At 47.6% G+C, this 13008-nt stretch overlaps 1 pseudogene across 1 annotated transcript in view; it reads left to right on the forward strand.

Annotated features, from left to right (window-relative positions):
* Positions 1-5465: 5465 nt before the first annotated feature.
* Positions 5466-13008, forward strand: part of LOC147725019 (uncharacterized) — an 88354-nt pseudogene continuing 80811 nt past the window's right edge. Inside the window, exon 1 of the transcript XR_015309952.1 lies at positions 5466-5636. The product of XR_015309952.1 is annotated as an uncharacterized LOC147725019 (transcript). The remainder of the gene's footprint in view (positions 5637-13008) is intronic.

Raw genomic sequence — 13008 nt, forward strand, 5'->3', positions numbered from 1 at the left:
CAAGCAGCTCCATCCCACCTGTGCAACGTCATCAATCTCTCCCTCGAGACCGCGACCTTCCCAGAGATCTGGAAACATGCCGAGATCAATGCCCAACTCAAAAAACCTAATACAGACCCAAGCGACCTCAAGCACTTCCGGCTCATCTCTCTGCTCCCCTTCCCGGGCCAAGGTCATCGAGAAAACCGTCAACAGACAGCTAACCCGATACCTTGAAGAAAACAGAATCTTGGACCCTTCCCAGTCAGGGTTCTGCAGCAACCACAGCAGCAAGGCTGCCCTCATTGCTGCCACCGACGACATCAGGACCCTGCTGGACAACGGCGAGACCGCAGCACTCATTCTCTTAGACCTCTCTGCCCCTTGGACACCGTCTGCCACCGCATACTACGCGCACATCCCCACGCCACAGGGATCAGAGACAAGGCTCTGGATTGGACCACCTCCTTCCTCTCCGGCAGAACCCAGAGCATCCGCCTCCCCCATTCCATTCCAAAGCCTCCGAGATCATCTGCGGCGTACCCCAGGGATCCTCCCTCAGCCTGACGCTGTTCAACATTTACATGGCCCGCTCGGACACGTAGCCCGACAGCACGACCTCAACATAATCTCCTATGCCGCCGACACTCAGCTGATCCTCTCCCTCACCAAGGACCCCATCACTGCCAAAGCCAAACTCCACGAAGGAATGAAGGCCGTCGCGGACTGGATGAAGACCAGCCGTCTGAAGCTGAACTCGGACAAGACGGAGGTCCTCATCCTCAGCTCCAACACTTCAGCCTGGGACTACTCCTGGTGGCCGATGGCACTGGGGGCAGCCTCGACACCCACGCAACCTGGGAATCATCCTTGACTCAACGCTCTCAATGACTAAGCAAGTAAACGCTGTCTCCTCCTCCTCCTGCTTCAACACCGTACGCATGCTCGGCAAGATCTACAGATGGATCCTGACAGATACAAGAAAGACAGACACCCAGGCCCTCGTCAGCAGCAGACTTGACTATGGAAACGCCCTCTATGCGGGAGCCCCGACCAAGCTCATCAAATGACTACAAACGCATCTGTTAGAATTGGGGGTCTCTGGTTGGCACAGGTAAGGACTTGTGACAAGCAGGGACCCTCTCCTCTAGTCAGGGCAAGGGACTTACTCTTAAAAATAACCCCTGCTCACCCTCTTGGCAGCGTGGCGTGAGCAGACAAGGCTAAACTTCAGAGCGTTATGGGTTAAGCTTTTATGACCACATACAGTAATAAATGGACACACCACAAATGGATACCACACAGGTCTTCTATTAAAAATAAAGTACTTTTATATAGGATTTAGCAAAAGACCACAATAACGAAATATAATGACCACAATATTATAAATGAAGAGTTCTTGTCAAAAGCGTACTTTTTGAGTCTGGTGCGTTCGGCAATGTAAAATGAACACCGAGATTCAAACGTGCGCAGCGGACGCTTCTGTCTGGTGCGTACGGGGATGGTGTTCGAATCGTACACAGTACCTAAGTTGCAGAGTTCATCATGCACAGTGCGGGGAAAGCGAAGGCGATGCAAGCGGTGTTGTCGGCCTGGGGCAGTGCGAGCTCCGGCTCGTTGGCTTCATCAACACTATGAGCTTCGTTGACCAAGGCGGACGGTGTGGAGCGCGGTGAGTTCACTTGTGATGCGGCGTACGAGCCGTACTTTCCGTTCGGGCTGCTGGGGGGAGATGCGGGCCGTGCGGCACGAGGCAGCCAGTACAGAGCGTACGGGCTGGCTCCTTGGTGCGGCGCATTCCCAGAGATAAGGAGCGTGGTGCGAGGCGGCCGGTGTGCTTCGTGCGTACGGGCCATACTTCACCTCACGCTGTGCTCCGGTCTGACTTCTAGTGGTGAGAGAGGCGAAGCGAGCAGTGCAGCTCGAAGAGGAGGAGGCGGCAGGGTGCAGGCGGCCCAAGCGGGACGGGGTGAACACGGCTCATCTCAGAGCAGAGTCACCCGTGGCGAGGTGGCCAGGCACAGGCTGCACAACAGACTGGGTGAGGCGCACTTGGGATCACGGCTCCAGCGGCACAGAAGATTGAGCAAAAGTCCAGCAACTCGTCAGGGAAGGCAGGAGAGAGTCTAATAATCCTGGGACTCTGTTCAGGGGGCAAGTTCACCCACAAGCCCTTTGAGATTAGGTCGAAGCACAAGTCCTGCAAAGTCTCTTTAAGTCTTTCCTCTCCTTTCTCAGCAAGGCACCCACTGCAGGCCAATCCCCCAGGTCAGGGACAGTATTCCTCCTTCAGCTTTTTCAGGTCCTTCTAGTCAGGCAGAGGTTCTTCGTGGTTCAAGCAGGATCTGATTTCTTAGGAGCAGGGCACCTATACTTATTCTGCATTTCTTTTGTTCTTTCAGGCCAGGGGGCCTTTGCCTTGTTCAGTCCAGTTCTTGAGCACTTTGTTGTGGTGACTCTGGCTTATCTTTTCAGTGCGCAGGGCAGAGACATCAGACGCTCCACAGGAGGTGGAGCCAGCATTGTGGTGGCAGAGCACAGCCCAATTCAGAGTCTAGGTGTACTCTTCCCACCCATGCTGGTGTAATCTTTCTATTCACCACCTGGCTGCCCAGACTGTCTCCTGGAATTCCCCAGCCCTGTCACTCACAGAAACCAGACAGCAGATATACATCAGAGCAGAGGTGGACTGAAATGGTTAGGCAAGCAAATACCAACTTTCTAAAAGTGGTATTTGCAAACACAGAACATTAAAATAAACTTTTCTAAAAGATATGTATTATTATTATGAGTTCAGGCATACCAAACTCGAATTTCTACCATGTTCCCTGAGTCTGCTAGGATTATAGAGTGTAATAATTCCAGCAGCCCATTCTGGCCTATGAGAACAGGTAGCCTTGCAATAGTGAAAAACGAAAATGGCTGTAATGCACTATTAGGACATGCCACAAACATCAGGGCTTGTCCTACCTTATACTTACAATGCACCCTGCCCTTGGGCCTACCATAGGGGTGACTAATATGAAGTTACGGTAAAGTGTAGGGACTGTCAAGTGGGTGTACTTGCCCAGTCAGCATGACAGTACCAGACTGTACGCAGGTTCTGCAATGGCAGACCTTAGACACATTTTACAAGGCTGCTTCTGTGGGTGGCACAACCAGTTCTGCAGGCCCACTAGCAGCATTTGGATTTACAAGCCCTGGGCACTCCTGGTGCACTTTACTGGGGTCTGACAGTAAACCAAATAAGCCAATAATGGAAGTCAATCAATATACACATTTGTACAAAGAGAGAGCATATGCACGTTAGCACTGGTCAGCAGTGGTAAAGTGCCCAGAGTTATTAAACCAACAAAAAAAGGTCAGAGAGAATATTGGAGGAAGGCAAAAAGTTCAGGGATGCCCCTGCAGAAAGACTGATCCTCGATGTACCACGCCACGGCCACATCACCCCCCACCTGAGAAACCTGCACTGGCTCCCCGTTAACAAGAGGATATCCTTCAAGCTCCTCACACACGCACACAAGGCACTCCACAAGGCCGGCCCAGCCTACCTCAACAGATGACTCTCCTTCTACATCCCCAACCGCCAGCTACGCTCTGCTGACCTCTCACTCGTCACCGTCCCACGGATCCGAAGAAAAAACACCGGTGGGAGATCCTTCTCCCACCTCGCCGCCAAGACATGGAACACCCTCCCACTGAGCCTACGACAGACCCAAGACCTGCTGACCTTCAGGAGGATACTCAAGTCCTGGCTGTTCGATCAGTAGCGCCCCCCCCCAGCACCTTGAGACCCTCGTGGGTATGTAGTGCGCTTTACAAATGATTGATTGATTTTAAACCACAGATTTTGCATGGATTCTAAATACTCCCAATCTTGCAAAAAAAGTTCAAAAAGTGCTTTCCTAGGAGCACACAATTTGACCTAATGGGAGGCCGGGATTAAAAACTGCTCCCCTTGGTTTTAAGTTTACAACCACTCCAATAGACCACATTGCTAGGATAGCAGTGATTCGAATAGCAAGGGACTATTTATCATTTATTTACTACCATGCTCAAGAAAATTGCAAGGACATGAGGGCCCCTCTCAGCTTTAGAATACAGTGTTTGTTATCAGCATACCTAGATGAAGTGATAAAACGGAGATCAGATTTCAATTATCCTAGTTACACAGCTATCACCCACTAGACCAGGTCTTGTGGCAGTAAATGGTTACTGGATAGTACGTATGGTAGATAATGATATCTACCACTGGTGTTTAAGGGCTCAACTTTGTTTGCAATGCCATAGATCACTCATTTAAAGGAGAGGCCTATGGCATTGGAAATATTTTTTGATTTCCTTTGTTCTCGCCCCCTTCCCACTTGCAGTGACCCATGAGGTAACCACCCTCCCGTTGTCCATGTTCACCAGGCTCCCGCCACACCCCCGCTGTACGCGTCCCCTTCTCTCCCACCCCCCTCCCACTCTCCTTATTAAACATGCCCTTCCTCCTGTTGTCTGCATTTTTTTTTGTTTCCTCCCCCTCCCCACTTGCAGCGGCCTGTGAGGTGCGACCCCCGCGGCACGCTCACATGAGGACTGGCCCTTTTACTGTTTTTTTTAATTTAATACGATTTTATATAGCGTGAACATTACCCGAAGGTGTCAGAACGCTTTACAAAAGAACAAATTGCGAATACATAAGGATTTAGGATTACATGAGTTACATAAAAGATACAAACAGAAAAAAATTGCAAATGTACAAGTTGTAAAGTCACACAAGGAAGAGATACAGAGAAAATTGCACTGTATGTCATATTTATTCTCTTAGCACTATTTTCATTCGTGAGTTTCTCTTACTGCAGGAGGGTCAAGGCATTTGGAATGCAATAGCTCTTGCATTTGCGAGAGTTTCAGCTGTTGGCATCGTAAATGACAAAATGCCTTTTATTTATGTTTTAAAACCCCCAAAAATAAATAAAAGGCATTGTCATTTACAATGCCAATTGTTCAAACTTGCGTAAACACGAGGCCTATTGCATTGCTATTTCCTTTATTGGGTCTCTCAAGTAGGCTCCATGGCGGGCTTCCTTTCACTTTCGAAACATTATCCCCATGGCGGCCGTTTGCTTGTTGACATTTGCGGCCATGCTGGAAATTGTCCATTGTGTGACATTTAAGAAGGCTGACCTGGGCACTGTCGCAGCTGTCGGACCCTTGCGTGCCTGGGCTGCTCCCACCGCCCCTGCCCTTCCTCTCAAACTGGCTGTGAAATGGCCTGGCAGGCACTGGTGCTGCCGCTGCCACGCGCAGCCGCACTCCTCATACACTTCCGGGCTGCAGCAGGCAGAGCCCATGCGGCACGCGCCATCTGCCAAACCGAACACTCGTCCCTGCTTCCGCCTTGGAGTCGGACCCGGAAACAGTAAGGAGCTGTGCTCAGCCTGCTACCCGGAAGTGTATGAACAGTGAGGCTGCGCGCGGCAGCAGCACCAGTGGCAGTGTCAGTTTGGGAGGAAGGACAGGAGCGGGGCCGATCCTCTGAGTGTCGGAGGAAGTACGGACAAGAGTGGGGGGAGGATCGGGCACGCACGGAGCGGTGCCAATCCTCCGAGTCTCGACCGGAGCGGTGGTGGCAGCCTGGGCACGCACGGAGCGGTGCCAATCCCATGGTGAGTCATTCTGTGCCGGGGATGGCCTCATATCACATGTAACTGGAAGGCTGACGGCTGCCCCGAGCAGCGGAGCTCCTCAGAGCCGAAATGACATTATCCTGGATTTACTGCAATGACAAATGGGCCGCTGCCCCCTCCTTGAACTTCCTGCCCCCTTTTGCACTTCCTGCCCCCTTTTGCACTTCCTGCCCCCTTTCACACTTCCTGCCCCCTTTCACAGGATCAGCTGATCTGGTTCTTGCGCTGACCATTTGCCCAGACAACTTTCGGGCAGTAGCAGGATTCAGTTGCACAAAGCGTCATAAGGAAAGTAAACAAACACGTCGAATACACAACAACGCAAGACTCGCAGGTGAGACGAGCTGCACTAAGAGCAATCACAACCATGATTACCAAAGCTGTGCCATGCCCCTACCTTAGTTGAGAGTGGTGCGTGTCTCCTTTTACTCCTTTGTCTTTTACCTTGAAATGAAAACCACTGCTAGTATTGAAAGCGAAGGTTGCCTGGCAGAAAATCCTAGACAGAGAAAGAGAGAGCAGGGAGTCTGGTATCTAAGAACAGGGGCAAATATTCATTGGGGTGTTGCACCTCCCTAATAAATATATTTTCTGATAAATTGCTGGGTACAGGTGCTTTCAGTTATGTATGCTAAGGTGTCTATCGGATTTCACCAGGAATTTTACATGCACACCAGTTCTCTGTTTTGAAAGTCGTCAACAATGTTGGGTATTTTGCAAAATATTGAGTTTTGTCTCTCTTAATACACCTACCAACCTGCATTCCTTTCCCTTTCTTTCCACTAGCCTTTAAGCCTCTCTCTTGCGCCCTGCTTATCATATAATGTATTTAACATTTTATGCCAGCGTGGTTGTTGGACAAAGTTAATCTCACTTATCAATCCCCTCAAATCTTACGGACTAGGCTGCGCCTCTGTCTAAGAACAATATTTGATTTACATAAAGGGGTGAGGGCAGGAGGGTAACATGAGGTAGAACACCCTGCTATTGCACTGTCATGGGAGCAAATGACGAAGTGCTTTGTCTCTCACCCTCTTCTGTGTATTGTGTCAGCTTAGATAAGTTCTGAGCCGTGACGTGGCTTGGGCTTGCCTGGCTGGTGGGCCTTTGGAAGCCTGAGAGTGGCATGGGGTGCAAACTCCTGCTCAAAACGTTGATTTCCTGTGGCCTAGCCGGAGAAGGTGGATTCTGGGTCTATGGGCTGAAAGCAGTGATGGTTTTTCACAGTGCCCGTCAGTGTGTCAAAAAATGTGTTCAGAATACATGTTCATCCTATTCTTGATCCTACCAGAATACACAGAGCAGTGGTCCTGTGTTCCAGTTGCAGTTGTGATTCTGTACAGATGTGTGTGCAGGAGGAACATTGTTGTCATAATATTAATTTTGCTAACGTAATAGAAAATACAGTGCTCACAGGTGAATGAGAATTTAGTTTGCATGTTTAAGTCACACCCTTAATTGCATTGTCCACACCCTATTTTGTTCATCCCACTTAAGGCTCTCCCTGTGACAACCCCTACCTAGACAGCCAAAACACATCTCTGTAGTTGTCTCTGCCGTCTCTGTTTTGCAGTCTAGTGAGCCCCAGAGATACAGGGGTACGTAATGCCTTCTACAGTCACGGACAGAGGGTGGTTGTATGTCTTGGGGCAGAACTGGATGCATGCGTGTGGCGACACATTGGTAGAAATTTGAGTACTGCACATTTTATGTTGATGTTATGCAGATTTGTAGAGTGCACTATCACCCGGGAGGATATCCTGGTGCTGCTGAACTGGTGTGATTATATCCAAACCTAGGGCCTAATGGGACTACTTGAAAAGCCATGTCTTCAGCTTCTTGCAGAATTTAAGGTAAGGAGATGTTAATCTCCTGGTCCTTATTATAGATGGCAAGTGCCTCTATATTAGGTTCTAGATCAAGTTATCTGACATCTGATGGTTGAGCACTAGCATTTCCTTTTAATTCTTTGACCTCGTGCTATAAAAGCCGGACTCTCTCAGTAAACTCTGAGCCTGCCGTAAGTTTGAATGATCGCCTCTCCAATGAATTCCTTATTGCTTCCTCTGTGAACAGCTGTACCCTTCCTCTTGTTCTGGGGATTTTGTGTTTAAAAAAAATGTTTTGGGAAGTGTTGGTTTGTTTCACTCTGGTGCTAGACTCCTTTTTGTGGTGGTGGCTATGTCAATTCCACACCTACTCTTTGTTGATTCACATCTTGCTGTTTCGCGAAAAGTACGTTTTTTCACCCTTAATTTCTCAATGGTGCATAAGAAGAACTCCCATATATTTCATACCAGCCTCTCTTCAGTGCCTTTTCATATACATAAACGAGCCCCCGGGCTGTTCCAGTACTTCCATATAATCGGGAAAGAGCCTCATTTAGCAATTTTCACCCATGAAATGTTCCGACCTCCTGGCACGTTGCAGCTGAATATTTGTCATAGTAGTTGAATATGCGCAGCTACATCAGTCGTGGGGAAGATCCAAGAGGGTGCTTTAACGCTGGAACTCTGTTTGCTATTCCCAATACCTATGGCCCAGAGAGACCTTGTGCCACTGTCTTGTTTCAGCTATTCTTTCAAATGCTTGACAATATTTATTTCTTTTATGTTCTTTGGTAGACCAGTAACCCTTATGTTATGATGGGGACAGCCTCCCATGTCTTCTGCTCTGTATCCCAGATATATTTCCATTCTCTGTCAGTACAATTACTTGTTTTTGCAGGCAGGTTTTTAAAGTCAATAGTTTCTCCTGATTCCCCTTGACCCTATCTGCCAGTATGTTGGTTTTCACTAAGCAGTGACATGTCTACCACTGCAGAGTTAATTTGTTCCTTGGGTACTTTTGGTTTAGTTTGGTTGTTATCTCCTCTGTCCTATAGAGTTTGTGCTTGAACGGCTTGCCTCCTAGGGTCTCCTTGGATGGTGCATTAGTTGGTACTGGGTTGTTATTAATCAGACCCCCAGGATATAGCGGCATGGATTAGCAAATTTAGCGGCACAAAAATGGAAATTTAGCGGCACAAATATGGAAATTTAGCGGCAATTTTGCGGCATTTTATTTGGCCATTTTTACTACAACAAATACAGATATCTTTGTTTTTTCAGTTAATTAACAACATGAAGCTATATATATTTGGTTTAATTACAATGTAGACACTTTGGGGCAGATTTACAAGCCCCTTGCGCCCCTTTTACACCACCGTTGCATCACTTTTGTGACGCAGTGGCAGCGCAAAAGATGCGCCATGGTGCAGGGTACTTACAACGTGACGCATCTGGGAGATGCGTCACATGGTAAAGCCCTGCGCCAGAAGGAGGCGTTCCTGCGCAGAAACGCCTCCTAAAAGTGGCTGAGTGAAATCTACATGATTTCACTCAGTCACTTTTGGGCCCATGCTGCGTCAAAACCCTGCGCCTGCTTGAAGCAGGCGTAAGGCGTTTGGCAAACAAGCCTTTCTATAGCCTTCCCTCTGACTCTTCCCCCTCCATCTCCCCTTTACTCATCCCAAACCTCCTCCTACTGCTATAATCTCCAAAGAAACCCTCCCCTCTTCTATCCCTCCACAACTCTTTTCAATCCAATCCAAAAGACTCGCAGAGTTTGCCTGGCTAGTAAAAGATCAGGAAAACACTGCAGGGATATAGAAGGGAAGGTTAGTGAAATAATACAAAAGCCTTGGAAGGACTACCAATTTCAGGAGTGCCACGTGTCCCATCACAGAGAGAAGCAGCGTACACTAGAAGGACATCTGAGACGCAGGGACGTCACCACGCGTGAAATGTTTCCATCAAAGAGGTCAGTTTTGTTGTGATAAACAGATACTGCAAGGTAATAAGACGTGCTAGGCTGCCAATCCACCTGTATCTTATTCGGGGGGAAATATGTGCATTAGGAACATCCAAATGAAGGGGAACAAACATGATTTAAACTAATTAACCCTAAAACCAGAAAGGATGGCAAATGTGCTAAGTGTCAGGGCATTATCTGGGTACAACAAAAACAGCGTATTTTTAATCACATACTTGAAACCTAAAGTATCTGCCAGTGCTTGTTTTAATGCACTTACCGCTGGTGGCAGCACGCATTCCAGCACCACTGTACTGATGAGGTTAAACTTTCAACCATACAAAATTAATGTGTATTAAAATAACAAAAAGCGAATTGATTCTTCCACAGAAGATGCTTGGTTACACCGCATACTTTCCATGCTACATAAATCAGTTCCCCGGACTCGTGACGTGCTCCCCCATCGCCTGACAGTCATCGGGCTCGATTACACCACGTCCCTGGCCCTTCAAAAGACTCGCCCCCGCCGCCTCATCCTCGTGATCACCTCGGCTGTAATCCAGAACCTTAAATGAAGCCAGAGGGCACGCTCTCCGCTTCAAAGACGCGCTGCGGCTGGAGGAGGCAGGAGCCGCGCGCGCACTGTTACTTCCAGCACAGTCTTTACAGAACAGACCCCCCAGGATCTAGCGGCTTTTATAAAAATGCCGCGATTTCTACAAAAGTGCCGATTTCGCGGGCACTTTTGTAAAAATCGCTGCATTTTTACAATAGTGCAGATTTCGCGCGAAATGGCGAAATCCTGGAGGGTCTGATTAATCATCTGTACTTAATGTTGTGACTCTTTTCCAGCTCCATGTCCTGGTGTGTTTGGGCTTGCTCATGGCACTTGTTAACCATACTCTAAATCTCACTCTATCTTTTCTTCGCTGTTTGGTATTTCCCTACTCTCTACCCAGCCAGGCAGTGTACTTCCACCCTGATAATCTCTTCATTTTTACAGGGCTCTGTTTACTGGTCCACTGGACCAACTGCTGCTAGTTATGACGTGCTGAGTTGTTATTGCATTGCCAGCTATTACTCAATGTGGAGCTGCACTTCTTGGTACATGGTCCATTCTCAACAAGCTGGCATGGCATGGCCTCGTCGCATTCACTCACTGTTGTTTTTTGCAGCCCCAAAGTTTGCCTCTGCAGTCACCACTGACCCGTAGGAAGGTAAAAAACCAATATGATATAGTTGATGAGAAACTAACCGTTAAAGATCAAGTTTATCCCGTCAATTTTTCTTCTTTATATACTCTTAAGACAATAAAGAAAATTGCTCACTACATTCCCTTTGACTTACCGAAGACAGTTGTCATTGCCCTAGACCTATCTAGACAACATTACAGCAGAGGCCTTTATCAAAAGTTGTTAAAGAGATCCTTGAACAAACTTCAAACATGCAAAATACTGCAGCGCGGATGCTTCTGAACATACCTAGATTGCAATCCGCATCCCAGGCTATAGGTAGGTTACATTAGATCCCCATTAAGCAGTGAATTAACTTCAAGACCCATTGCATTGCATTTAAAATTCTCCGTGGACTAGGCCATGACTATTTGAAAGAAAGCTTCAAATAGTATTTTCTTAGTAGTACGGTACGGTCTAGGTCATTCAGAAACTTGATTGTTCCCTCCTTCAAAAGTTCCTCTTTGGGAGGCAGGAGCTTTGTTATCTGCACTGCCTTAAAATGAAAGTCTTCCCTTTAAATCTGAAATCTGCCGCTGCTTTATTACCCATCAGGAAATCCTTACAAACCTGGCTATTTAGAAATGAATAGGGGCTCTCTGACCGTAGTTACTTACAGTGGCAAGACACCTTACATTCACTCTCTCTACAAGTTCTCTCATCATCATCGTGAAATAATGTTCCTTATGGATATTTCACTGACTTACTCAGGCCAGAGTGCGATTGTGTTCTCTGCTGTGACCGAACTGTGATTGTTTTTTTCCATTATCCCCTTGGTGTCATTTGCCACCAGACATCTCGCGCCAATGGCTGTATCTTTTGGTTTTTGATAAAGTGGGGGCAGGAGAGGCCAGAAGGAGGGGAGCAAAGAAAGGGAGCTCTAGGTTACAATCCATTTCAAAATGTCATCTGGGCTTCTCCTTCAGCCTCTTGCTGAGGCGCCTCATCTCTTGGGGCCTTTTCCATACACAAGTACCATCAGCTGATAATAGTTCATCAATGCCATCTCCCAAACCTCAAGTAGCGGACCGAGCAGCACCTGCTGGCTCCACGGAGTCTTCACTTGTCTCAAAGAAATCCCAGGCCAGTTTTTTCCAATGTCTGCTCTAGTTTCGGCTGGGAGTGTGAAAGGGTCTTGCGTGCTGTCACCTGTGTCCCACAATCTTTATTTACAAACTGTCTCAAGCTCTGTAAATGAGTCTTTTCCAGCCCATTAGCCACAAACTGAGCTCTCAAGTAGATGCCCTGCACTCCAACAGATACCCTTCTACCCCTGCATTCAGGTTTAGGGGCAGTATGTTGTGTCATATCACTTAGGGGTGACTTATGGAAAGATGTCAAGGAAAATGTGACTTACTCCATTTGACTTAAGCCAACCACCTCACAAATCCTGGCCGCTTTATAGATTAAGTCCCTGTTCATCAGCATTCTCTGCCTTGTAGCTCCTTTTCCGAAATTGAGCTGGCACTTGTCCTTTACCTGAGTATAGTCTAGGCACAAAGAGGTGGCATAGCAGTGTAACTGGTTCCAGAGATGTAGACTGTAGCTATACATGATGGTTTTGGCATTCTCTTGCCATGGGGAGAGAACACGAGGCCTGGGCGGTATATTCCGTTCCGCTCGCGGAGTTTGCGGAATTTCGCATGCCGCGGAGAACGCAAAATTGTCCAAAATTCTGCGTTCCGCAGCTTCGCAGAATTTTTTGCTTGTTCGCGTTCTCAAAATGCGTGTTCGCGAGATGTTTCTCCCCAAGCACTCAAACAGCGATCGCGAACAGGCAGTTCTGCGTGTTTGCGGAATTTCTGCGTGTTCGTGGAGATTTTTTACCATTTTGCGGAACTTTGCATAGCGCGACTACGCAAATTCCGCCCACCCTTAGAGAACACTAAACAGTGACGTTTTCTTGCCATACGTCTTAGAAATAGTCCTGATTGTCCAGGTGGTATGATGTGATTTATTCTTCAAGGAATCTGCTATCACCACCACAGACTGAGCAGTACAAATCCCAGATTCAAAGACTGAACTGTCCTTGTGTGCCAGTATTTGTTGTCTCTATACTTTAAGATGGCACACTCGTAGAAAGGCTTCCACCAAATGTAAGCATCTGCCACGGTGTGCCACTGCTGACTCTGGGCCCAGGAGACGCTGTGATAACCACATAGAAGCTCTCATTCTTTGATTTGTTGGGGTGTTAATAGACAGCACTTCCCAAAGCTTTTGTTATTACAATGTGGTGTTTCCTGACTAGATTCAGTTCCTGTGGTCACTAATATGTGTATGTAGGAGCTGTACTGTACAATATAGGAGCTGCACTTGCTTAAACTGGA

This window comes from Lissotriton vulgaris, chromosome 4_1 (genome assembly GCF_964263255.1).
Source record: "Lissotriton vulgaris chromosome 4_1, aLisVul1.2, whole genome shotgun sequence".
Lineage (NCBI taxonomy): Eukaryota > Metazoa > Chordata > Amphibia > Caudata > Salamandridae > Lissotriton > Lissotriton vulgaris.